This window comes from Dipteris shenzhenensis, chromosome 29 (genome assembly GCF_047967505.1).
Source record: "Dipteris shenzhenensis isolate YYH24624 ecotype China chromosome 29, Dip_SZ_1.0, whole genome shotgun sequence".
Lineage (NCBI taxonomy): Eukaryota > Viridiplantae > Streptophyta > Polypodiopsida > Gleicheniales > Dipteridaceae > Dipteris > Dipteris shenzhenensis.
Window position 1 is genome coordinate 34,504,822 of NC_141624.1, and position 27,153 is coordinate 34,531,974.

At 40.3% G+C, this 27,153-nt stretch overlaps 1 pseudogene; it reads right to left on the reverse strand.

Moving 5' to 3' along the window:
• Nucleotides 1–16,061: 16,061 nt before the first annotated feature.
• On the reverse strand, nucleotides 16,062–16,745 carry LOC147882751 (uncharacterized; annotated as a pseudogene).
• Nucleotides 16,746–27,153: the final 10,408 nt, after the last annotated feature.

Here is a 27,153-nt window from a genome sequence, read left to right on the forward strand (position 1 = left end):
CCATCTCATGGAAATATTATTAGTGATGAGAGTTGTAGACTTTGTAGAAAGTCTATAAGTTAATGTATTTAATTACACATACTAGTACAAGCATGGGTAATGTTACTTTAGATGATGAATGCATTCATTCATTTATAACATGTTATTGGTCTTTATAATTTTTTGACTTTTAAAGCTCTAGATTATTGTAGAATTTAATACATAATTTTCATATGTACAAGCACGTAATCTATATTATAGAACTTCTTGTGAGTGATGGCATCTAAGATTCCCAACCACATCTATGGTGGTGGCTAAGACCCATAGGCCTAGCAGTTAGTTACCAGCCACTACTGTGGCGTTCTTAGACCATCGTATTTTGGACAATGGAAGTCATTTACTCACCTATAATGGTATGATCATGAGATAATAGAAGGATATGGAGCACTTTTAATTTGTAAGAGTCCAAAGAGATGAAGAGAGATTTTGGATGACCTACATGTTTACACAGAATTGGAACGGGGGCATTAATGAGTGTAGTGGCATGATATGCAGTTGAGATTTGGCCTAGAGGCAAAAAATTTGATGGAATTATCTTGAGTATTTTAGAAGACCTTGAGGAACACTATACACTAGCCATCAAAGAAGAAGTGGGGATCAATGGACCACTTATTGCAGTAGGCAGTACTACGCTTGTTCCCCCTCGCTTCCAACCTTGGAAAGCACTCACTTCTCGCTTAGTTCGAGGAGTCCTGAGACGATAAGGAAACCATCACTCTTGGCCCAAGAACTACTTAGGGATCAAAGGACCACTTATTGCAGTAGGCAGTACTATGCTTGTTCCCCCTCGCTTCCAACCTTGGAAAGCACTCACTTCTCGCTTAGTTCAAGGAGTCTTGAGATGATAAGGAAACCATCACTCTTGGCCCAAGAACTACTTGGCCCTCCCATTTCTCTATGGCTTTCTCCAAAAAGCGGGCCCCTTTTCAAGAAGACACATTCGTACACAGAGATATGAAGGCTCAATACATAGCTTAATGGAGTAAATGATACAAAGAGGTGCAAGCCTCACTTAAAAAGCATTAATGATGAAATGAAATGACATAACCAATTCACAACAATCTCTCTGTCTCTCCTCGTTCTCTCTCTCTCTCTCTGTGTATATGAATGATGTTCCCCTAATTTCTACATCATCTTAATTTTGAAGTGAAATTAATTAATCCAATTTTTTCGTTCAGAAAAATGGGGGAATAAAGGAAATAAATCAAATTAATATAAATGATACGAAAAGGCGCAAGCCTCACTTATAAAACATCAATGATGAAATGAAACGACATAACCAATTCACAACAATCTCTCTGTCTCTCCTCAATCTCTCTCTGTCAGCCTGCTCATCTCTCTCCTTGATCTCTCTCTCTCAACTTGCTCATTTGTCTCTCCTCTCTCTCTCTCTCTCTGTGTATATGAATGACATTCCCCTAATTTCTATAGAGGTCTCTAGCTCTATCAAGCTATTGAACATAGAAGCCATGACTATGGATGGCGACACCAAACCATGTAAGAGCTACCTCTACGTATTAGTAGTTATCACATTGTTTCCCATGAATTGCCAAGATGAGCGACATTCTTGTTCAACACACATTTTGCTGCAATAGAGCTCTGCCTAAACAAAAGCATGAATCTCTCAACTCACTACAACGAGGAATTCTTTTGACATTTCCCTCGAGCAGAATGCTGACATGTCACCTCCTCCTTCCTTGCTTCCTCCTCCTCCTCCCTTGCTTTTGCTTCGCCCTTCCTTGCTTCCACTTCCCCAGCCTCTCCTCTTTCATTGCCACCTCTCCTCCTTCTCCAACCTCTTTCATCGCCACCTCTGCTCTCCCCCTCCTCTTTCATTGCCTCCCCCTACTTCCTCTCCTCCTTCATCGCCTGCTTACCTCACTCTCACCCCTCCACCTCGTCGGACTTTGCTGAGTCCTCCCACCAAGGTACACACTCCCTCGCCCATGCTTTTGTTGAAATATCTCTAGTCTCAATAGCTACACACATCCTTTTTTAATCTATTTTCCATGAGACCCAAAACCTGCCCTTAGCTCCATTAGGCATGCTCTACTCCGTAGATATTATAAGAGATTGCTAGCAGTGTATGTTATTTGATATCACATGGAGGATCATAGTGGACACTCAACATGGTGGTCGTGTGGTTGGACTAGATCCGTGACAGAGCTCATGAAGTGCATATATAGCTCAAAGTTCACCCCCAAATGCTTGAGACTCTTTTCACTACTTTGAACTTGAATTGGCATAGATACTTACACCATGCAGAACGATGAGTCCTTCATTCTCTGATGGATCATAAGAAAATTGCTGTGTTGAGATATGATGCCATGAGCACGTAGATTAAATGGCAAAGGTATGTGATAAGGAATGCATTAAAGTAGCCACCCTAGGATGTGGACTACATGATGTGAAGATGTGGATTGAGGATATCCACAAGGAGAGATGTGGATGAGAGGATCCCACATGGTTTGGGTATTCAAAGGGCACTCTCTATTTAAGAGGCATGTCATGTATTGTTGAACACACATTGCAAGAGATATAGATTTGCTATCTCCCTCTCATGTCTTATTTAGTGTGCTTTTAGCCTCCTTAGTTCTTCCGCTGATCTTGTGTGCACTAGACTTAGTGGCGATCATATATTGGATCTTTCTCATGGTATCAGAGCATAGGTTTAGCTCTCCTAGTTTAGCTCATTAGTAGTTCACTAGGATTGCTCCCATTCCTAGATTAGTTTTAGATCTTGAGAGTTCTTTATATAGAGAGTTCAGTTCATTGTGAGCTTGAGTGTTCCTTGGAGAGAGAGAAAGAGAGAGAGGGGGAGAGAGAGAGAGAGAGAGAGAGAGAGAGAGAGAGAGAGAGAGAGAGAGATTTTCTGTCCCCATTGTTCTTGTGAGAAAAAGGTAGGGGGAGAGGATCAAAAATCTGATTTGGAGAGAAAGGTAGGCTTTAGACCTCATTTGTGTGAGAGTAGATTACTTCTCGGGCCTCTATAGCTCTAGTCTTGAATCTGCTCCTTAAAGCTCAAGGACAACGACCTCCAAGGCTTCTATGCAGCACCCAAGGACTCTACAACCAAGGCTCCAAGACTCCTCTATGCTAGCAATGACCCAGCCACAGCAGACTGGCAGCTCCATTCAGTGCACCTCCAGTGACTAAAGGAATTCCTAGAAGCTCATGCAACAACCTTTTCAAATTTCGCTTTACTCAGAGACATACTCGTACTCGAAATCGGATATGCACTATGAGGCTTCATGCCCAAGCGAAGAGAGCTGCCATCAATGAGTACTCCACATAGCATGGGCTCTCCTCAACTAACAGCCGTTAACAACTGACCCTACAGCCTCCTATGGCTAAAGCTCCTATGCGTGTCCAAGTCTATTGCTCAGCCCAAACGGCTCCTCCTTACCGACAACTGCTCCATGGATGAGCCAGCCACCAAGAAACGTCCAGCTCCAGTGGCTCTTCAACATAGCACCACAACTACCGGTATCTCCCAGGCGCAGGCGTAACAACAGCATCACATGCTTAAAACTCTACACAACCAGTGACCACCATGCCTCAGCGACTCCTTTGACGGCCAGCCTCCATATGCCTTTATGAACTAGCAGCTTTAAAGCTCGAGGGGGCAGCCTATCTACAATAGCCTTGTCTACTCTTTGACGCCTCCAGAGCTACAACTGGAAAAAACATGAGCTGGATTATACCGAACCTTCCATTCCAATGAGTTGCTACACCTCCAAGCCTCACATCTCCCACACACACTCAATAGATGTGCCTTCAACTGCAAACAGATGACTATTCAGTGCTTCTCCTCCAAGCATTTCCACAATGGACCCCACGGGCAACTAAGGCCCTCCGTCAATGAAGGCAACACAGCCACGCAGGCTCCTAGATCCCATAGCGCTCTTGCAAGCATTCTCCTTCGCGTCGCCATAGTCGGCCACTACATCACCTTCTTCATGGTGATGCCATTTTCGCTCCATTGCAAACGCTCTGCTCAAATCTTTTCACAAAGTCTCTCTAAGGTTCTAAATGTTAGACACGTGGCAAAGATAAAACTTAACCATAGCTAGGGGTGGTTCAGTTAGTGGGGTTAGGTTCAGTTACTTGGACCATAGTTAGGTTTGTTTGAACTCTGGGTTAATTTAGTTTAGTTAAAAGTGTGCCATGTGGCATAGGGCTACCTCAGCATAGTAACACCTTGCCAAGAACAATTTGTAAGCTGCATGTGAACAGCCTATGCCACATCATCAAAGGCTCCTTTTTTGATCAAAACTTTGACAAGCCGTAACTTGCAATCCAAGAGGAATTTGCACATGCTCCAAAAAGAAAAAGTGATCTTCTTTTTGAGCTCTATGCGCTTGTCAAGTCAGAATCATTGTTAGCAATTAGACACTACCAATATTGAAAGAAATCAATTGGTAAGACCTTTGCAACAAATGCTAAAGCAACGCATGAATGCAAAAAGCATGCCAAAAGCACAAGTGCATGAGATGACCATAGCACAAAGCATGGCATCCACACATAAAGCATTAAGGCACATGGAAGAACAAAGCATCATGCATCAAGCGAAGAAGGGAATGCCATTGACATGAAGCATTGAAAAGCAACATCCTTGCCACCTTTAGCCCATATGTTTGTAATCAAACCTGACCACCTGAGAGTAGCTATGAAAGCACCGAGGGGAGATATTGACATGTAAAAACCACACTTGTCCACCTTAAGTAGCAATGCATGCAGTAAGGGGAGGTGATGGATTTGTAACTCACATCTGACCACCTTGCTGTAGCCAATGGATCATGGCACCAAGGGGAGGTATTGAGATATGATGCCATGAGCACGTAGATTAAACGGCAAAGGCATGTGATAAGGAATGCATTAAAGTGGCCACCGTAGGATGTGGACTACATGATGTGAAGATGTGGATTGAGGATATCCACAAGGAGAGATGTGGATGAGAGGATACCACATGGTTTCACTATTCAAAGGGCACTCTCTATATAAGAGGCCTATCATGTATTGTTGAACACACATTGCAAGAGATATAGATTTGCTATCTCCCTCTCATGTCTTATTTAGTGTGCTTTGAGCCTCCTTAGTTCTTCCGCTGATCTTGTGTGCACTAGACTTAGTGGCGATCATATATTGGATCTTTCTCATACTGACCAGTGTGCATTCTAAAACTCTAGGTATAACACCTTAAACAACTAGATGATTGTTTACTTGTGTAGCTTTCCCCAGGAGAGATCATGAGTTTGGGCTGAGGACAGCAGGCATATAATCAATGAGCTCCTATGACCCCTCGAGAGAAATGGTTGATGAAATTGGGTGAATTTCCCTTCCCTTGGCTTTGCATTATTTTATCTTTCATTGTAGTGTCTATAGAGGGGATGATGGTGATTACATACTCATGTAATACGATGGTATAAATGCCCACTTCTCACATATCTTTGAGAATGGCTAGCTCTACCATGATGGCAATGTAGTTGTGAAGGCTAAGCCTATGGCCCGTATGTGGTGGAAGCAACAAAGTTTGAGGGAGAGACACTTCCCTACAAGCCCATTGACTCCTGTCACATCGAAGGACCTTTATACTCGCACCAGAGACTCTCGGTTTGATACTATACTAGAGAGGCATGGTACACTTGAGAGATGCAGAACAATAATTTGTCAGAAGGTAGAAAAAGGCAGTTAGGTATGTTGCCTTTTCTTTGATGTTCGTGGTCGGGTGATCCATTTTGAAAACACCGATTAGGGATGAGGCATTTAGCACTCGTCCATTCAAGAGAACTTAGGTGTTCATGGGAGAGAGGCTCACAAAACTAGCGATGACAAATACTGTCCATAAGTCATGCCAATTGGCTCTAGATAGCAAATTCTAGACTCTTTGTACACTCTTCACTCGATTGCCCAGCATATTAGGACCTATTAGCCCGCAAGTATTGTAGGCCCAATCAGAGCTAATACTCGCATCATGTCAATAAGTTTACAGGTGCCTATTATTTAAGACTCACTTTAGAACATTCACATACTAGTAGACTTGTTTGAGGCATTGTAGTAGAGGAGACGTGGCTTGAATGTCTTGAAGTGCTATAACATGCCAATATACTATAGTTGAGAAATTGTTTAACTTGACCATTTTCTTGTGTCTGAATGAACTCCTTGTGGATTCATGTTCTAGGAGTATGCACTCTACAATATAATGTAAGGATCCGGATGGACTCCATCTTACTTGAATGTAGTCCTACTCACGATAGATAGCAACTATCCCTGTGTTATGATTTCAAAGAATTTTAGTAGACTGCTTTGAATCCATTCTAGCTTGAGTGCTCCTACTTGGGCTTTTTAGAGCTTGAGATCGATACTTAAACGTCGCAATAGGATCCGTGTAGTAGTGAAAGTTTGAGGGAGAGACACTTCCCTACAAGCCCATTGACTTCTGTCACATGAAGGACCTTTATACTCGCACCAGAGACTCTCGGTTTGATACTGTACCAGAGAGGCGTGGAACACTTGAGAGATGTAGAACAATAATTTGTCAGAAGATAGAAAAAGGTAGTTAGGTTTGTCTCCTTTTCTCTGATGTTCATGGTGGGGTGATCCGTGTTGAAAACACTGATTAGGGATGAGGCATTTACCACTCGTCCATTCAAGAGATCTTAGGTGTTCATGGGAGAGAGGATCACAAAACTGGCGAGGATAAATACTGACCATATTAAGTCATGCCAATTGGCTCTAGATAGCAAACTCTAGACTCTTTGTACACTCTTCACTCGATTGCCTAGCATAGTAGGACCTATCAGCCCGCAAGTATTGTAGGCGCAATCAGAGCTAATACTCACTTCATGTCAATAAGTTTACAGGTGCCTATTGTTTAAGACTCACTTTAGGTCATTCACATAGTAGTAGACTTGTTTGAGGCATTGTATCAAAGGAGACGTGGCTTGAATGTCTTGAAGTGCTATAACATGCCAATATACTATAGTTTAGCAATTGTTTCACTTGACCATTTTCTTGTGTCAGAATGAACTCCTTGTGGATTGATGTTCTAGGAGTATGTACTCTAATATATAACGTAAGGATCCGGATGGACTCCATCTTACTTGAATGTAGTCCTACTCATGATAGATAGTGACTAGTACTATCCCTGTGTTATGATTTCAGAGAATTTTCGTAGTTTGCTTTAAATCCTTTCTAGCTTGAGTGCTCCTACTTGGGGCTTTTTAAAGCTTGAGATTGCTTATATTTGCTCCTACTTGGGCTTTTTAAAGCTTAAGATCGCTTATATTGAGTTTAGAAACGTCTAGCATACATTAGAGAAGCCTAAAGTGAATCTAACTAGAAGCATGGTCTAACGTAGACGCCATTGAACCTATAAGGCTTTGGGGCTGTAATCATTTTGAAAGGAGGACCTTTATTTAATTGAAAGAAAATATCCAACTTTTCAAAACATAGAAATAGATAGAATTTGATATAGAAACCGTGGATAAATTACAACCTTAAAAATACAAATATTGTAATCTGTGCTGACGTGAATTGAAACTGTATTAAATTGAAAGAAACAAGCTTTAGTGAGACTTAAACTCAATCCGTAGGCTCTAGAGGCCAACTTTAGACAGAGTTTACGTAATTCAATCTGTGTTGAATTAACTTCTTCCTTGGGTGTATGTAGGCATACACATGACAGTTTGTATTTACAGATGCCACTGGAATGCATAAACCTGTGGAACAGAATTCCAAAAAGAATCTGTATTGAAGTTTTGGCCTTCTTTGCTTGTATGCATTTTACCTCTAGAAGGCATAAAGCTCCAATATATTCGAGCCCAACGTGAGCCAATTTTGATTGGAGACAGAGGCCTTGGCGAATGAAGGAGCGGCCGGCGGTCCGAGTCGGAGCTGGAGATGATCAGAATTGGAGAAAGACGTATGTAGCGACAGATGCCTGGAGATAGAGGCATGTAGCAATTCGAAGCATGAAGGAGCTGGAGCGTACGGCGTGCGCCCAAGTCGGAGCTGGAGAAGATCATCAGAGGGGCATGAAGGAGTCAAAGAAAGCCAGCCTCCGTATTTCGATGAGACATCGATTCCCTGCAGTGTCCACGAGCCTCCTGCATATATCGATGAGGTTGAGGAATGGATTCCCTGCGGACGTGCAGCGGCGTGGACTGACGAAGTAACGTAGGGGTGTCGATCTTCGACCACCTCTGCAACTGCAACTGGAGGAGCGTCCGGCGTGCGCCCCAGTCGGACTTGGAGAAGATCATGAGAGGGGCATGAAGGAGTCAAAGATAGCCAGCCTCCATATTTCGATGAGACATCGATTCCCTGCAGTGTCCACGAAGATAGCCCGCCTCCTGCATATATCGATGAGGTTGAGCAATGGATTCCCTGCGGAAGTGCAGCAGCGTGGACTGACGAAGTAACGTAGGGGTGTGCATGTTCCAATAGATCAGGAGAAGCGGCAGCAGAGCACGATGGAGTTCGCTGACCGAGTCGATCTTCGGCCACCTCTGCAACTGTACTAGAACCTTTGGCAGAGGGCGAATGCAGATGATGATCATCATCGCAAGAGGAGGAGGAGGACGTATGAAGTAGAATCCAGGGGTGGCGCAGCACTCGAGCGGGCGTGAGCCGGGTGTATACGTTGGAAGAGAGCATTCCTCGAATGAGGTCTTTTGCAGATTGGGAGATGCGATCCCAGGGAGAGGGCGGGAAGTTGAGCTTGCCCTCCATGATAGCTTCAAAGAGTGCTTCATCCGATTCTCCCCAAAAGGGAGGCTGACCGCTCAGGAGGATGTAGAGGATGACGCCGGCGCTCCAAACGTCGATTTGCTCTTGATAGTGTCCCTGCAACAGCTCTGGAGCCATGTAATACTTGGTTCCGGCAAATTGGGAGAAGCTCTGTCCTGGCTCGAAACGAAGCGAAAGGCCAAAGTCCGCGAGCTTGATGGGAGAAGCTGGGGTTGAATCAGAGAGGAGGATGTTCTCTGGCTTTAGGTCGCGGTGGACGACGCCCATGCGATGGCAAAACGCGACGGCCTCCATCAGGCTCTTCATCACGAAGGCAGCTTCGTGCTCGGAGAACCGTCCTTTGCTGCGGATGCGGTCGAAGAGGTCGCCGCCGGTGCAGAGGTCGAGGATGAGGTGGATGGAGGCGTCGTCTTCGAGGACGTGATGGAGGCGCAGGATGTTGGGGTGGCCGGAGAGGGAGTGCATGATACTGACTTCGCTGAGGACGTCGGAGAGGTTCTTCTTGGCGATGGACTTGCAAGCGCGGTGGATGCCCGAAGCTCGGTGAATGCACTTACGGATGACGCCAAAGTGCCCACGCCCGAGCTCCGAACCCATCTCGTACAGGAGGTCTAGCTCGGAAGGGGCGGCGATGCGGCGGCGTTTGGAAGCAGGAGAGGCTGCCATGGCTGCGGAGCAGGAGGAGGAGAAGGGCGGCGGAGGCTGCAAATGCACAGGAAGCAATTGCATATGAGGAGGAGGAGGAGGAGGAGGAGGGTGGCGGAAGCAATTGCATTTGAGGAGAGGCTGCATGGCTACGTTTTATGCAGCGTTTGCTTTTGTCTTTGCTGAGTTTGGAGGGAAATGCACTGGCCTAACCAACAAATGCCAAGTTGCCAACCCTAAACATTTCCCCAAGAAATATCAATCCGTGCTTTCCATTAGACAACCACTTAATGCACCCTAGGGTTAGAGATTTTTTTCGTAGAAAATATCTTCTAGTTCTCTTCGATGAACTAGCCAAGTAATATCCCCCTTGGATTACCTTTGCCTTCATTCACTACTACACACAAACCCTATTGAGATGCTTAAGTGCCGACATTTAGCATGCGCGGAGCGCTAATCGTCGGTATCAAAAGCGGGCTTCGTTAAGGGTCGCTATATAGCGACTTTAAGAAAACATCGCTATATAGCAACATTTGCCTAAAGTCGTTAAATAGCGACCCTTATCAGATTGGTAATGCTCGTTATATAGCGACATTGAGACAGTTTCCTATAGCGACGTTTTACAGAGTGTTTTTCCCCATACCGACCTTAAAAGATAGTTTTTTCCAATGATAAATTTTTTTAAATTTTCATACATGTCAAGACTTTGAAGCTCATATATTCATGTCCAAGTTTGAGATGAAAAAAATCAATGAAGAGCATTTACATCAACGGCTTCATCCTGAGCCAAGTCTAATGCGCCAAACAAGTCTATCTCTAACTCTATACCGAGTTGATCTCCTATATCATCATCGTACTCTAGCATCGTACATTTTCCTAAGAGTACTTGATCATCTTCTTCAATAAAGTGTGGTGATTCTTGATGACCGTCATCTTCTTCCTCAATATCGTGATCTCCATCTTCCTCCCGTACGATGTCATTATCACAACAAGACAAAGCACCCATAGACGCGCACACAGACGCATTTACTGAACTAAATAAAAAACTTATTTGCGCGTCTATTTCTGCATCAAGAGACCCATGTCTAACAGCGTGTCTATATAGTAGACACACGCGTGTATAGATGCAAATTTAGATGCCTAAATAGATGCTCTGCTTAAAAATTTAAAAAATAGACAGACGCATCGTGAAACGCGTGTATAGACGCATTTTTAAACGGTCTTATAAACGCGTTTATAGACATGCAAATAGACGCTTCTCGAACAGACAGACGCGTATATAGACGCATTTCTAGACGCACTGATAGATGCACTTTATAATATATTTTTTTTAATTTACAAAATGCTGTGTATGTTGTGTATGCTATATAGTTACAAGAATCCCATTTTCACATTGTGTAATTCAATTCTTACAGCCAACCGCATTTTAATTATAATTTCAAATAAAACATTACAACTCCAAAATGCAATAAAATTGAAAGCTCAAAAAGTGCTTGTATATACATATAGCACGAAGCTAAGCCACGTCATGTGGCTTCAAGTACAAAAAATAAGAGGAGTGTATATACAAGAGGCATGAAGCCAAGCCACTGGCTTTAAGTACAAAAAAGAGTAGCTAGCACTACTTCTACGACTAATCTATGTTCTCCACGTCCTCGCTCCCTTCCACGCTTCCTTCTGCGCCTCCTTCCTCGTCTTCTTCCTCGTCGTCTTGTGCACGATATCAATGTATGAAAAATCAAATCTTTACTTATAATATTGACAGTATTTAATTACTTTCAAATACCTCGGGGGCCGCTCCAGTAGCCCAGATATACTGCTCCTCAGTAATCAACCCGTCATGATAGAAGTGCCTCCATGTATCTCCTCTACGTACGATGGTGGTGGTAGGTTGTCTCGATAGGAGTAGGGTATCTGCCCATGATCTCAAGCTGCAAGACGACACAATTTGCAGAGGGATTAGTACGAAGAACCAACCTCCTAATAAACTACATAAGCAATATAATTTGAGATTGATACTTACAAATTGGACCTCCCATGATTCAACACCCCCTGCTCCAAAATGCACGCTTCCATATTGCTCCATTTGGATCCTTCGTGCCTCCACGTGTTGCAGACTGGGGTCCTCCCTCGCTAATCGGATGCAAAGAGGGTGGTGTGTTTGCCAACATTATTGATATAAAAAAGATCACCTAGACAAGGGTCTCATTAAGGTGAACTGATACTATGGAGAGGGAGCTATAAATTACTATATGTAGCCAATTAGGGCGATAACACTAGTGGTTGACTTGGAGTCAAAAATTGAAAAATAAACTAATTCCACACTCATCTTTCAATTGAAGGCATCCCCTTCGTCCCCTTAAGGATATCCCTTAGCCCTCTATCATCCAAGATATACTCCTCATCAGATACAAGATATAGGAATATAGTTCACATTTAAATACCACAAACACTATTTAACTATTGAATGTAAAATAAATCAAAAACTTATGGATGAATTGTATCAAGTAGCATGGAGCTTTGAAAGGAAAACATGATCCAACTTGTCCTCTCTAGTCAACCCTCTTCTATTCCAAGGTGAAAGTGATGGAGCTTCCTTCAAAATAGGTTATATGCTTCTAAACGTCTCAAAATCTACTTTATAATATCTTTTAAAGAGAGCTACAGATAGTAAGAGTGTATGTTCTTAAACTGTCTATTTCTTGAAAAGGTATCCAAAGTGGTTGCATTTCTATTCTTTCACTATCCTCTCTTGTAAGAAAGACTCTTATAAAGCTCACTCTCATGGATGATTTTTTCAACTTAGTTTCATTAAGAAGCTAAACGGCGTCAATAGTTTGTATGACCTAGTAACTGCAATAAATGTTTGAAACATTCCCCTGAATTTGAAACTTTTATGCAAAAAAATTTAAAGTTTCACCCAGATTTACAATTTTTCCTTCAAAATTCCAAAGAATATATATAAAAAGTACTACATTCTACTAATATTGTGAAACTAAAAAAATGATCTTGAAAACTTTGGCCAAGATTTTAAATGAACATATAAGCATAGCTTTGATACAAACATCCCTCCTCACTCATCATAAATTTTCCTTGAAAACAAACAAAACTTTCAACATTATCACACCATTGAGCAAAATAAAATAATACAACTACTCAAAGAAAGTTAGTGAACTAACTATCTTTAAAGTTGCATCATAAAATTTCAAATCTTGTCATGATCACTATGTTTCATTGTTCCAAATAATGGCTCCCCTAAATTTCCATGAAATCTACTTGGACAGATTTCAAATCTTCACATATAGTCCAAAATCATGCCCACCTAGAGATTTCAATAGGGAAAGTGATTATTGTTTAGGAGATGGAGGAAATGTAGCTTGATTTTGTTAATGCCTGAAATTCAATTTTCTTTCTTCCTTTCTCAAAGAATCTCATCTAGTAGCCCATTCGATACGTTTGAAACACCTTGCATCATTCATGGTTCATGAAAACACCAACTACCAAGAGTTCTTAATTGAAAAGGATTTGAAATTATAACAAAATCTTCAATGAGGGAAGAAGTGGTGCGATTTAACTCATGTATAAATCTTGAACACTTTGAAAGACTAGAAGTGAAATGGGAGGGACATACAGATACATATGAGAACTTATGATATTTTGACATGAGAGTCCATCCCATGATAGGGAGAATAGAGAGAGAAACTTCCCGCTCAAAAGAAAGGAAGAAATTCAAAAATAAAATTGGGGAAGAAAATTTAAAAAGGTGCTCAGAAATGAGGGAGAAGGAAGAGAAATGAAAGAGAATGAGAAATATGGTGGTTGAATAGGAGGATTTTGTTTCAAGAAAAATGGTGCAATCCATGATTGAGAAACCAGGTTTTGGAATTTGTTTACAATTCAAAAATTTGATGGGAGGGTTAAGGCAATAAGCGGTAGGTCTACATCGAACTTTGCTCCATTGAATAAAGAACAAGAATTTTTTTAGTACGTTCTTTCTTAGAAAAGAACATTCTTCCAGTATTAAAGACATATGGGGACTTTCAAAATGCAAAAAACACATTTTTCAAAAGAATATCAGCTAATGAGGAATACACTATGTAGTATCAAGACGCACTGCATAATATACATACATCATGTAGTAAAATGAAACACTGCAGGGTGTAAGTGGAAATTGCCACATGGTGTATAGGGACACCGGGTGAGATGCATGTGATTAATGCAGCATGTGATGAATGCATGCATGCGATGTGGCATAGCCATATTGGCTTAAAGACACCACTGAATGTTTTCTGAGACTGTATAGTGTCCTCGGGGGTTCACCTCAATAGGATGGGTGTTAATTTTATTCAACTTTAGAAAAAATCAATTAGTTTATAAATATAGAGGGATAGTTTTATTTTGGGGAATTTTGGTTGAGGGGTTTTTTAAATACCCCTTGAATGCTGGTGATACCCAAAATTTCTTAGTAGTGCACCCCTCTAGTTCATGTCTAGGTGTGATCTACAAAAGGGGGGGGATCCCTCCATTTTTCCCACTTTCTACCCAATTCCCACCTATCCTGACTCCTTCATTGCCTTCTTTTGGGTGAGTTTTCTACTTTCTTTTTTAATCAAGGTTGGGTGATGGCTAACTTTGGCCGGCCGAATTCACCTCACCCTAGCTAAGAGAGGGAAAGTGAGAGAGGGGGTGAGGGAGAGAAGGAGAGAGAGTAAGAGTGTATCTGTTTGTGTGCTTGTGTGTGTGCACATATTTGATGTGTTTATCACTCAAGACTAATTGATGAACCTCTTTGGCTGGTCGAATTCATTTCCCCTGAGTGACATTTTTTAGGTAATATAACGATTGAAGCTGGGCGATGGCTCACTTTGGCTGGCTTGATTCACCTTGATTCCTTAGCCCATTTAGTGTAGAGGTAGTGATGAATCTCACTTTTGAAACCCTGGGGCCAAATGAAAGCATCAAAATTCTAATACCATTCTGTAGGGGCTTCCTTAAGGCCATAGAGACTCTTTTTCAACTTGCAAACCAAATGTTCTTTTTTCTTTTCTTCAAAACCTTCTGGTCATACCATGTAAATTTCCTCATGCAGTTCTCGATTGAAGAAAGATGTCTTGACATCCATCTACATAAGCTCCATATCCTCTGGTGCCACAAGTCCAAGTACACATCTAAGCATGGTCATCTTACTACCAGAGAGAATATCTCATCAACTTCTAGAGCCTTCTCTTGCTAAACCCTTTAGCAACCAAATAAGCCTTGTACTTATGCACATCATCACTTGTGACCTTCATCTTGTAAACCCATTTACATGGCAATGCTTTCTTTCCATGTGGCAAAGAAACCAAGTCCCAAGTCTTATTTTTTTATGAGTGAATTCATCATTTGGAAGAAGGAGAGGCTACCATGGCTACAGAGGAGGAGAAGGAGGAGGAGGAGGAGGAGGAGGAGGAGGAGGGTGGTAGAGGCTACAATTACATAGGAAGCATATGAGGAGAGGTTGCATGGCTGTGGAGGAGGAGGAGATTGTTATATGCTGCATTTGCTTTTAGCTTTGCTGAGTTTGGAGGGAAATGCAATGGCCTGGTGATGAGCCCTATCCTAGCCAACAAATGTCAAGTTGCCAACCCTAAACATTTCCCCAAGAAATGTCAATCTATACTTTCCATTAGACAACCACTTACTACACCTAAGGCTAGAGAATTTTTTCTGAGAAAATATCATGTAGTTCTCTTCAATTAACTAGCCAAGTAATGCCCCCCCTTGGAATATAAATGTTACACATGTTACATATTACCTTTGCCACCATAGATGCAATTTCTGCATCCAGCTTGCAAGACCTTTAAAAACCTTAAGTCCAAGTGTGTGAAATGTACATTAAAAAAGTTAGTTGACAGGCCTGTAATAGTTGTTTTGTTGTTCACAATGAAGTTGGCAATGCTAAAAATATCATGTATGCCACTAATTTGTAGCTATCATAGTTTTGATGTTGTGGTACCTACAAATTTGTGAATGCCATGATGCTTGTGGACAAATGCATATATAAGAATTGACTCCACTTGCCTTTCCATCTCGCCTTTCAAATCATCATAGGTATGGATAATAGTGACAACATTTTCGACTCTAGTAATACCATAGAGTGAGCACCAAAATAAGAGCAACCAAGTTACCTCCATTCAAGATGAAAACATTTTGTTATCTTGAAATTGTACTTAGTCTAGGCAATGGGCTATCTACACAACAAGAAAAAGCAACTATAGACGTACCTGATAAACGTGCAAAATAGTAGGTGCGTCTATAGGCGCAAAAAGAATTAGAGGAAATACGGGCACGTCTATTAGCTTGTCTAATAGCATGGTTATTAATGCATCTAATAGTGTATCTACACTATCTTTTAGACGCGTATTTAGACATGTTTCTAAATGCGCAGCAGAGAATACAGAGAGTAAAATTTTGTTGCACGTTGATAAATGTGCATCACGACTTTCCAAACAGTGCCCATGATTACCAAAGCACATCATTTTAATAAAAATATCAATGCTTTTTTGCAAACCCACATATACAAAAATCAAGTGAGGTGAGGAGAATGAGAAAATATATAAAATAGTTTTGCCAATATCAATGATGGGCTATGGTTTGATATCATCCTTAGTGAGATCAACCCTTTCCAAACTATTTACTTCAAAATCGAAACCAATATTGAGATCTACAAATACATTCAACCCACTACTACTCATGCTACTGTGTTCATCAAAATCAGCATCACCAATGGTAGGCTCGTCCTCATGGGTAATGGCCTGAATATCTGTATCTCCTATCTCATGATCATCCTCCTCTCTTGTATCACGATCATCATCACCTCCATGGCCATGATCATCCTCCATACACTCCATATTAGTAAATGTACTATACATCACTTTGATGGAATGTGGCGTAATAGGTATGACATGCCACCACCTATTATTATCCCCACCATTAGTTGATAGACAACCCTCAGACAACCTAATTCAAACACAAATACAATCATGTTATTTTCCTTGCATAGAAGGTATCAAATATTAAAAAGTAAGTATGTTTATATATGTGTACAGTACCTGTTTCCATTGTTGCGGTAGTACTAGTGTGTCCTTCTTGCTTTGCCAAAACTTTGTGGAGTCAATAGTTACAAAGCCACTTGCATGGCATTTGGTTGTTTCATTAGAGCCTCTTTTCACCACGTCCTTAAACCACTTGACATCCAAAACATACACAAAGAAACGTCGAAAGTAAAGCTTAATAATATCTTCGATTATGCCACAAATTTAATCATCCATGGCTCCATTGGCTCCCTCAAAGCTAGCAATGATGCCGCAATCTTGTGTGTTTCTCATCAATCTATTGTGTCCAAAAATGCTTTCCCTCACACCATATAGCATTGAACATAGTACACCACCAATACAAAATCAATTTAATAAGCAATTTAAATTGTTGAAAGCTCCTAGCTTATGCATAACATTCTATATACCGACCCTTTGCGTGCATCCTCTAGCATACTCCCATTCTTCCATTGTGATATGCATCTCCTCATCTCTCTCTACTCTTTCCATTTTGTCAAGTAGCCAATCCACATGAATATTTTTTATAAGAAAAAGCAACTATAGACGTACCTGAAAAAGCAACTATAGTAGGTGCATCTATAGGCGCAAAAAGAATTAGAGAAAATACGGGCACGTCTATTAGCTTGTCTAATAGCATGGTTATTAACGCATCTAATAGTGTATCTACACTATCTTTTAGATGCGTATTTAGACATGTTTCTAAATGCGTAGCAGAGAATACAGAGAGTAAAATTTTGTTGCAGGTTGATAAATGTGCATCACGACTTTCCAAACAGTGCCCATGATTACCAAAGCACATCATTTTAATAAAAATATCAATGCTTTTTTGCAAACCCACATATACAAAAATCAAGTGAGGTGAGGAGAATGAGAAAATATATAAAATAGTTTTGCCAATATCAATGATGGGCTATGGTTTGATATCATCCTTAGTGAGATCAACCCTTTCCAAACTATTTACTTCAAAATCGAAACCAATATTGAGATCTACAAATACATTCAGCCCACTACTACTCGTGCTACTGTGTTCATCAAGATCAGCATCACCAATGGTAGGCTCGTCCTCATGGGTAATGGCCTGAATATCTGTATCTCCTATCTCATGATCATCCTCCTCTCTTGTATCACGATCATCATCACCTCCATGGCCATGATCATCCTCCATACACTCCATATTAGTAAATGTACTATATATCACTTTGATGGAATGTGGCGTAATAGGTATGACATGCCACCACCTATTATTATCCCCACCATTAGTTGATAGACAACCTAATTCAAACACAAATACAATCATGTTATTTTCCTTGCATAGAAGGTATCAAATATTAAAAAGTAAGTATGTTTATATATGTGTACAGTACCTGTTTCCATTGTTGCGGTAGTACTAGTGTGTCCTTCTTGCTTTGCCAAAACTTTGTGGAGTCAATAGTTACAAAGCCACTTGCATGGCATTTGGTTGTTTCATTAGAGCCTCTTTTCACCACGTCCTTAAACCACTTGACATCCAAAACATACACAAAGAAACGTCGAAAGTAAAGCTTAATAATATCTTCGATTATGCCACAAATTTAATCATCCATGGCTCCATTGGCTCCCTTAAAGCTAGCAATGATGCCGCAATCTTGTGTGTTTCTCTTATCATCAATCTATTGTGTCCAAAAATGCTTTCCCTTACACCATATAGCATTGAACATAGTACACCACCAATACAAAATCAATTTAATAAGCAATTTAAATTGTTGAAAGCTCCTAGCTTATGCATAACATTCTATATATCGACCCTTTGCATGCATCCTCTAGCATACTCTCATTCTTCCATTGTGATATGCATCTCCTCAACTCTCTCTGCTCTTTCCATTTTGTCAAGTAGCCAATCCACATGAATATTTTTTATAAGTGCTCTTAGATGTTGAGGGTATGGCACACGATATCCCTTTCTCCTTGTCTTCTTGTCTTTGCATCCTCATATCTTGTCACCCATCTTTTCATCACATCACTATTAAGCATGCAATATAGGTTGATATTATTAAGCAACTATGTGTCCATTACTTTGCTCCGTCCTTTCCCTTGAGGCACAATAGAGGTCATCCTTTTGTCTTCATCATCTCTCCATAGTCGTGGGAGAGAGCTATCCACATCAACAAGAAACATAGAAATATATAGAAGTGGCTCTTATACCAACCAACCCTTGGCCATGCTACCTTCAGGCCTTGCATTTTGCCTCATGAAACCCTTCAAGGTCTTCATGAAGTGCTCGAGGAAGAACAACCATCGTGCATGTATAGTGTCGCATATAGCAATCTCATCCACACCAAATGCACTATGAGATGTATTCGGCTTGTGAGAATAGAACGTGGAAAGGTCTCCTCCGCTAAACAAACCACCTCCACTGACTTAACTTGAGCATTCTCAAGCATGGTGGGATCTATTTCCTTTGAGCTCACATACCTAGAAAGAAAAAAGTTCACCATATTAGCAATATGAAAACCTTGCATGGAGCATTGATACGCTTCACATTTTTTATAGTGTAAAGTACCTCACAAGTGGCCCATCTTGTAAATACAATTCTTCATGTCCTTTGATTCACTAAGAGAAATGCTAGTAGGTAGTATGAACTAAACACATGAGTGATGGTTGATTAGTTGCTTCTACACTCACAAATTTGGAGGGAAAAAGAGATTATGCTAAGTCATACTTACTTGGAGAATCTTGTGTCATAGATATGCATGGGATCAAGCAGGTGATTTACCTTGAGGTGGGACCAATATGGTAGCCGATAAAAGATGGATTATCTAAACAAAATATGGTGTTAGCGTGCAATATTTATTTCCATTCAAGATAGCACACAATAGTTACAAGCCCTTACCGGCTCATGCCAAGTGGTGGAGGAGTCATGGAATTCTCCCAAATTCTCATCCAATCTCTTGCAATGAGCTGTGCGGGGACTTCATTCCAAGGGGCGACATATCTGTGATGATCAGGCAGAGAAATCAATGGTGATTCTCATATATGACCTTATTCAATGCATTTGCCTGTGAAGCAACAACAAAGGACCACAAACAAGACATGGCACATGGTAACCCGATGTAGTGAGACCTAAACAATAGATGCAATTGTGTTAGCAAGGTGGGTTTATGGTGCCACATAGATTGTCTACTCATAATTAAAAGTTCAATGCTTATCTAAACACTCGCCATTGCCTAGGAAGTCATGCATCGTCCACATCAAGAATTCTTTGCATTTGAAGTCTCATGGCGAGGGATGCCTCCTCACATCATGCACCTTGATACCTCTCCAAAGGACTTCCAGCTCATCAATCAAAGGCTCCATATAAACATCAGGATTTTTGACCTCTTTCTTTGATGGCTTCCTTGTTCACCCTCTTCTCTTGTATGCTTAAGGATGACTGTGTATGCCTGGAGATGAATGTGGGTGCTTGGAGATGAGTGTGGGTGCCTGGAGCTATGTGTGTATGCTTGTAGACCTATGTATTGAAAGGAAAGCACGCACGGTGGAGTGAAGAAATGAGAAAAATGTAGGTTTAAAAACCAATTTGCGCATCTATAAGAGTGTCCACACTATGTTTTAGATGCACCTATAGACACATTCCATAGTACAGAAGCGCCTATAGATGCGCTATAGAGTCTTCTCATTAAATACTCAAGGAAGAACATATTTTTTGGGTTGTTTGTCTGTAGGATGTCTTCATCTTCAACAAGTACCTCGAATGAGGATGAATCCCTCCATATCCACCATCAAGAAATCATGGTTGGAGCAAAACATCAAATATATGTGTGATCGATGTTGAGGAAACATGTATCGTGCACGTAGAATTACACTCAATCACATCTCAAAGTATGGAGAATGAGATGCAACTATATCTCGAGGAAGTGTTAAAGCATTGAGGTTGATTGAGATACCTATGGGTGTTCATGTGTTTGATATGTGATCCTTTTTAAATTTGATAGAGGATGCAGTCCACACTCGCATATGTTGCCCTATGCTGGTCATGAGGAGGCAAAGCATCGATGATATGAGGTATGAACTTTATGAGGGATTGTTATGGATTCATGGAGTGATGGTGATAGTAGCCCTTCACCATTACCTCATGAGGCCATGGAGGAGGAGGTATTTAATGATATGGTGCGAGATTTGTTTGTCCATCAATCCTTAGGTAGGGATGATAGCTTGGAGTAGGACGATCTTTTTACTGCAGCATCAACACCACTATTTAAGGAGTGCACATTCTTTGTTCTACATGCCTCCCTTGAGTTACTAAAATTGTCGACCATCTATGGATGGAGCAATGAAAGTTTGAATGCATTACTCAAGTAGGCTTTAAAGTCTATTTTGCAAACATGGTGAATTATGCTAGTGGGTCAATTACTAGAATATTGTTTCTCATTTATGGCCTTCACATGCAGACTATCGTGTAAAATGCTTCCAAGGGAGAATAAATTACCGACCTCAAGAGATATGGCAAGGCAACATGTGACCTCTCTTGGACGATTGGATTACAAGCACATCCACGCATGCATCAATAATTGTGTTCTATTTTGTGGATCACATAAGGAGGCAAGAGAGTGTCCTACTTGTGGAGAGGCAAGACATAAAGCAAATCTCAAAACTTTGGAGGTATTTGTTGGGAGGCCGTCTACACAACTGCAATACTTGCCCCTACTTAGGAATCTACTATGTGTATTTATTATATATATGTTTTTGGTCTTTTAGAGTTATTAGATGTTTTTAGAAGCCCTTGCAAGAAACCTTTCAATTGCAATGATAAATGTAAAAGAAAAAGATGCAATGATTGAATATGTTGATTATTATGTATTGCTTATATTCTATGCTTATATGTTGCATATACTAAGGATAGACACCTATGCCTTGTATTATATGCACCTTTTTCTTTTCTATGTGCTTATGCTTTGCATTTATGCTTCGTAACATCTAATACATGATCTCTAAGACTTCTTATGAAATACATGCTTGATAATGTTCTAACTCATGGTCTCTAAGACTTATTATGAAACTTTAAACTATGGTGTTTATTGTTTGCATGCATTAATAGATCCATGTGTGCTATGTGTTTATCATTTGCATGTATTTATGTCAATATGATCTAAGAAACTATCTCAATTTTGCATATTCAAGTTTTCTATGTGTGTGTATGGAGCTATGCATGTTTACCTTACTATGCTTATGTTATGCTATGTGTTTGCTTATTTTGTCATGCTTATACTATCCACTTATTCTATGTTATGACATGCTAAGCACTTGTGCTATTAGCATAAGTTATGTGTGTTTTCACCTTCTATACTTATGCTAAATACTTATGTTATATTATTATATGAACTTCAACTGTGATGATTGTTGTGTTAAGCTATTTGTCTGTGATGATTCATATGTTATGGTATGCACTTATTTTCCCTTGTGTATGCTATGTTTTATGCACATATGCTATGCTTAATGTGACAATTATTATGTTATTCTATTCTTATGTGATGACTCTTATGTTATGGTGGCTAGATGATTCCTATATTAAGATGATCATTGTCTTAAGCTATCCTTATGTGATGACTATGATGTTATGATATGCACTTATTTTCCTTTAAATGTACAATGCCACTTATTTTCCTTTAAATGTACAATGCACTTATTATTTTATGCACATATGCTATATTTAATATGATGATTCGTATGTTATTCTATTCTTATGTGATGACTCTTATGTTATAGGGACTAGACTCTTAGTTGTTTCTTATTTTTGAAACTTTTTTGTAATTGGCTACATGCAAGAAGTCCTGGTGGCAATGCAATTCAATGTACCCTTGCATTTAGCACCCCATATATCAAGGCCTATCTATAAGCTATTTATTAGTCATGATTGGGTCTCAAAGGTCTTACTAGGCTATTTTATTAAAGAGGAGGCATTTGAGGCTCTTGTGATACAACACTTGGGTGAGCTACACCTGACAGCCATGACGAATAATGGGAAAAGAGTTTTAACAAGTTATAAGCAAGTGCTTCATGGAGGGAATGCCGAATGTTTAAGTATTTTAGATCAAGTGGTACCTATAGAAAATCCCATCCATAAGATTCTAGAAGAATACATCCCACAATTTGGAGATGATATATTACCTTCCTTATTGGAGTCTCTTGGAAAAACACTAGCTCAATCTAAAGTGGGTATTCTATTCTCATATAAAAATTTTTATTTAGCTTCTCATCTTGATCCCATGTGTCAAATAAGCTGGATGATCATAGTTTCAGGGGAAAAAACATGGCATTTTTGGAATCCACATGACAAAGATATGATAAGAAAATGGAAAGAGTGTTTGATGAATGGAAGCTCACAAATGCCTAAACCACATACATCCTTTGTTGCAAAGGCCGGCTCCTTGGTTTTTATCCCTCTAGGATGGCCACACGCTGTATCTACTAAGAGTTGATTTGCCCATGATGGGGTGTATGTGTGTGTGTGTGTGTGTGTGTGTGTGTGCACGCGCGCGCGTGCGCGCACGCGGGTGTGTGTGTGTGGGATGCATCAATTTTCCTTTAAGAAATATCCCTCATAATTCCTTCAAAGGGGTTTTGCTGGCGAAACTACCTTGATGGCTTGCTTTAATGAGTTTTCTTTGGAGGAACCCTTTCATGTAGATAGGGTGAGAGAGTTTTTCAATGTCACCCCCTATTAAAAACTAAAGTTGTAAGAAGGATCATAAGGGTATTTTCATAGACAAGTCTACATGTGAATTTCTTCAAAAGCCATCCCATTATGTTCTCACTATTCCCAAAGATTCACTATTTGTATATAAAATATGTGACGCTCCAATTTTGTATATGAAATATTTTGGAATATATATCACAAATAGTGTTCAAAAAGGATGGTTTTGATGTTTTGAAGGTTTTGGGAAAGTTTGGTGTTGGTCGAAAAATTTTGGTTTTTGTCCATTATGGTGTCAGCTAGATTTTGCGGCTTGATTTTGAGTTGTTTAGAGAAATAATTTGAAGAAACTCTGTATGAGAGAGTTTTAGATCTTGTTGAGTAGAAAAACTTTGTCCTAGTGAAAAATTTGTGGTTCACTCGTTTGCATGCCTGTATGGAGGTCAGAAGTTGCTAACAAAGTGGTTTTGAGCTAAAAGTGCATCTAGATTTCCGTGTCAAGAGTTGCAAGCATCCACCCTCCTCCCTCACTACTTGTGTGAAAGGAAGTTTTTCAAGAAGGTGTGTCTCTTTAAACAATGTAGGCTCACTTTTTGTGAGATTTCATTTTAGGAGTGTTGAATCATGTTTCTCCTTGCATTGTTAAGCCTATGTGCTAATTTTCATGCTTGATTTTTAGATATTAAGGACAAAAAACGAGATTTGCTCTTCTCTTTTTGGTATTTCTCTTTGTCCTCTTTCCCTTCCTTTCGGTGATTTCTCCTTATTTATAGGCTTATGCTTGTCTCCTCAATCCAATCCCTTTGGAAAGTTACTTCTCCAAACTCCTCCTTCCTCTAACTAGTTATCTGAAAAATGGTATGTTTCCTCTCTTTTGTAGGGCCAGTCCATGAAACACCGAGCGGGACTTTTTCAGGTAAGAAAGTGCTTCCTCTTTTTGCCTTTTTTTGTTTTCGTTATTTGCATTGCCTTACAGCTAGCGCTTTAAGCGCTAGCTGTAGTGATGGGCATAGGAACCCTTTCTTCCTTTCTCTTCTCTTGTTCCCTCTTCTTCCCCTCTTTTCCTCTTTTCCTCTTTTCCTCTTTCCCTCTTTTCCTCTTTCCCTCCGTCTCTTATTTCCTCTTCTTCCTCTCTTTTCTTCTTTTCCCCTCTCTTTTTTCATTCTCTTTTCCCCTCTTCCTTCCTCTTTCTCCTCTTCTTTTCCCCTCTCTTATTTCCTCTCTTTCATCCTCTTTTGTCTTATTTTCATGAGCATATGCATTTGCCTATGCTTATGCTTATGTATGAGCATATGCTCATATGCTCATATTCTTTTCCCCTCTCTTTTTTTCCTCTCTTTTTCCCTCTTCCTTATCTTCTTTTCCCCCCTCTTATTTCCTCTCTTTCATCATCTTTTCTCCTCTTTTCATAAGCATATGCATATGCTTTCTCTTTTCTCCTCTCTTTTCTTCTTTTCCCCTTTCTTTTTTCATTCTTTTTCCCCCTCTTCCTTCCTCTTCCTTCCCTTCTTTTCCCTTCTCTTATTTCCTCTCTTTCATCCTCTTTTCTCTTCTTTTCATAAGCATATGCATTTGCCTATGCTTATGCTCATATGCTTATGCTTATGCATGAGCACTTTCCTACTCTTTTCTCCTCTTCCTTTTCTTCTTTTCCCCTCTCTTATTTCCTCTCTTTCATCGTCTCTTCTATTCTTTTCATAAGCATATGCATTTGCCTATGCTTATGCTCATATGCTTATGTTATTCATGAGCATATGCTCATATGCTCATATGCTTTTCCCCTCTCTTTTTTCCTTCTCTTTTCCTCTCTTCCTTTCTCTTATTTCTCTTCTTTTTCCCTCTCTTATTTCCTCTCTTTCATTTTCTTTTCTCTTCTTTTCATAAGCATATGCTCTCTCTTTTTCTCTTTTTTCCCCTCTTTTCTTCTTTTCTCCTCTCTTTTGAAAGGGTAATTTTGTAACAAACAATGTTGTATATCTTTAACATGTATATGCTTCTATCGCTCGGCTCATTTGAGCGATTTTGTATCACCCTTTTCATAAAGGAAATTTTGTAACAAAAAACATTCTTTTGAATTACTTTAAAAAAAACATTAGTGGGGCAAAACAGGGCTTGTTGTGGCCCTAGTTAGCCCCACTAATGTTTTTTTTAAGTTTCTATTAATCGTTACTATATAGCAATGTTTACCAGTGTCGCTATATAGCGATGTTTATTAGTGTTGCTATATAGCGATGCTTATATAGTGACCATTCTTTTCTGATGCTAATAGCGACATTTTTGTGCCCGTTAAAAAAAAACTTTTGTGTAAAAAAGGTCGGTATTTCTGTCGGAAAAGGGCCTGTGCCTTGTAGTGTATGTACATCACACCTTATGGTCCTCTTATGTGGAAGGGTGGCACATGGTCATGCCCTGCCACCTCAACCCTGGGCCCTATGCACACCATATTTTATTATACTATTGCCACACATACAAACACACACACATATTTATGCCTTTTTTTCTTAGAGAAATTTATCCATAACAGTTCCCCTCCCCAGGCCACAACATTTCCATGCCTGGGTCCATCATGCACAAAGAAGGGCTTGAGGTAACACTTGTTGATCACCTTCTTGCCATATGGGTCATGCAGCTCCCGAACTCGTATAGAGCCATTGCTACGTTCCTTGATGACTTTGTATGGTCCACAATGGAAGAAACTTCTTATTTATTTGGTGGTCCAATCTATTATCAAAGCATAGCACAACATCCCCCTCAGTAAAGTGTCTTTCCCATTCCTTGCGAATCTTAGCATCCAAGCGGGCCTTTTGTCGATTCTTTTGAATCTCTGTTTGATGTAGGGCAAGGCGTCAGGTTTCATCTAGCTTCTCAAGTTGCACCATCCGAGCCTTTACATGTTCATCTTTCATCATCCTCTATTCTTGTGCCAATCTCAAAGCTAGAATCTCTATCTCTAGTGGTAAAACGGCCTCAGTACCATACACCAACTCAAAAGGAGTGTGACCTCTAGACGTTTTATGAGTGATGTTGTAAGCCCATACGGCTTCTGTGACCTTCTGATCCCACTGACTCCTATTTCCTATAGCCATTTTTCCCATGGTTTTACAAAGGAGGCCATTGGTCCGCTTCATTTGACCCATGGATGCTGGATAATAGATGCTAGAAGTGCGATGATCAATACCCATGCCATCCATGAGTAACTCCACTGCTTCATTTAAGAATGGACTCCCATTGTCAGATACTATTTCCATGGGTGTCCCAAATCTTATGCAGATACGTTCAAATATGAAATTTGAAACTGCCTTACCATTTGCTGCGGGGAGGGCAATAGCTTCAGCCCACTTAGTGACATACTGAGTGGCTACCAAAAGATACTTCTTTTTGTGGGTAGTCATGGGCATGGGCCCAACAAAATCTATTCCCTACTTCTGAAACAGATAGATGGACATCATTGGGTGATGTTGCCCAGGACGTTAATCCTTCCTACCAAAGAATTGGCATGGTTCACAAGTTTTGCAATGCATAGTGGCATCCTTGAACAAGGTCAGCCAATAGTACCCAGCATGTCAAATCTTCTTAGCTGTATAGTCACTGGCATAGTGGCCTCCACAAAATCCATCATAATAATGCTTCAATACCTTAGGTTCTTCATCTGCATCAATGGCCCATCTTAGTACCCCATCCATGCCTTGACGGTACAAAACCCCATCAAAGAGGGTGTGGCGCCTACTATCTTTGCGGATCTTCTTTCTCTCATAGCTAGTACTTTCTAGAGGAAACAAGAAAGCAGTTAGAAACTTGTAAATACCGCCATACCATGTATCCCCAACTTCTATGGCTGCTACAAGGGTTACATCAAGGCACTCCTCTAAATCAATCAAAGCACTCTTCAAGTTGGAACAACCCCCTTTTACAATTTTGAAAGAAAAATCATATTCTTGCAAAACTGCCAACCAT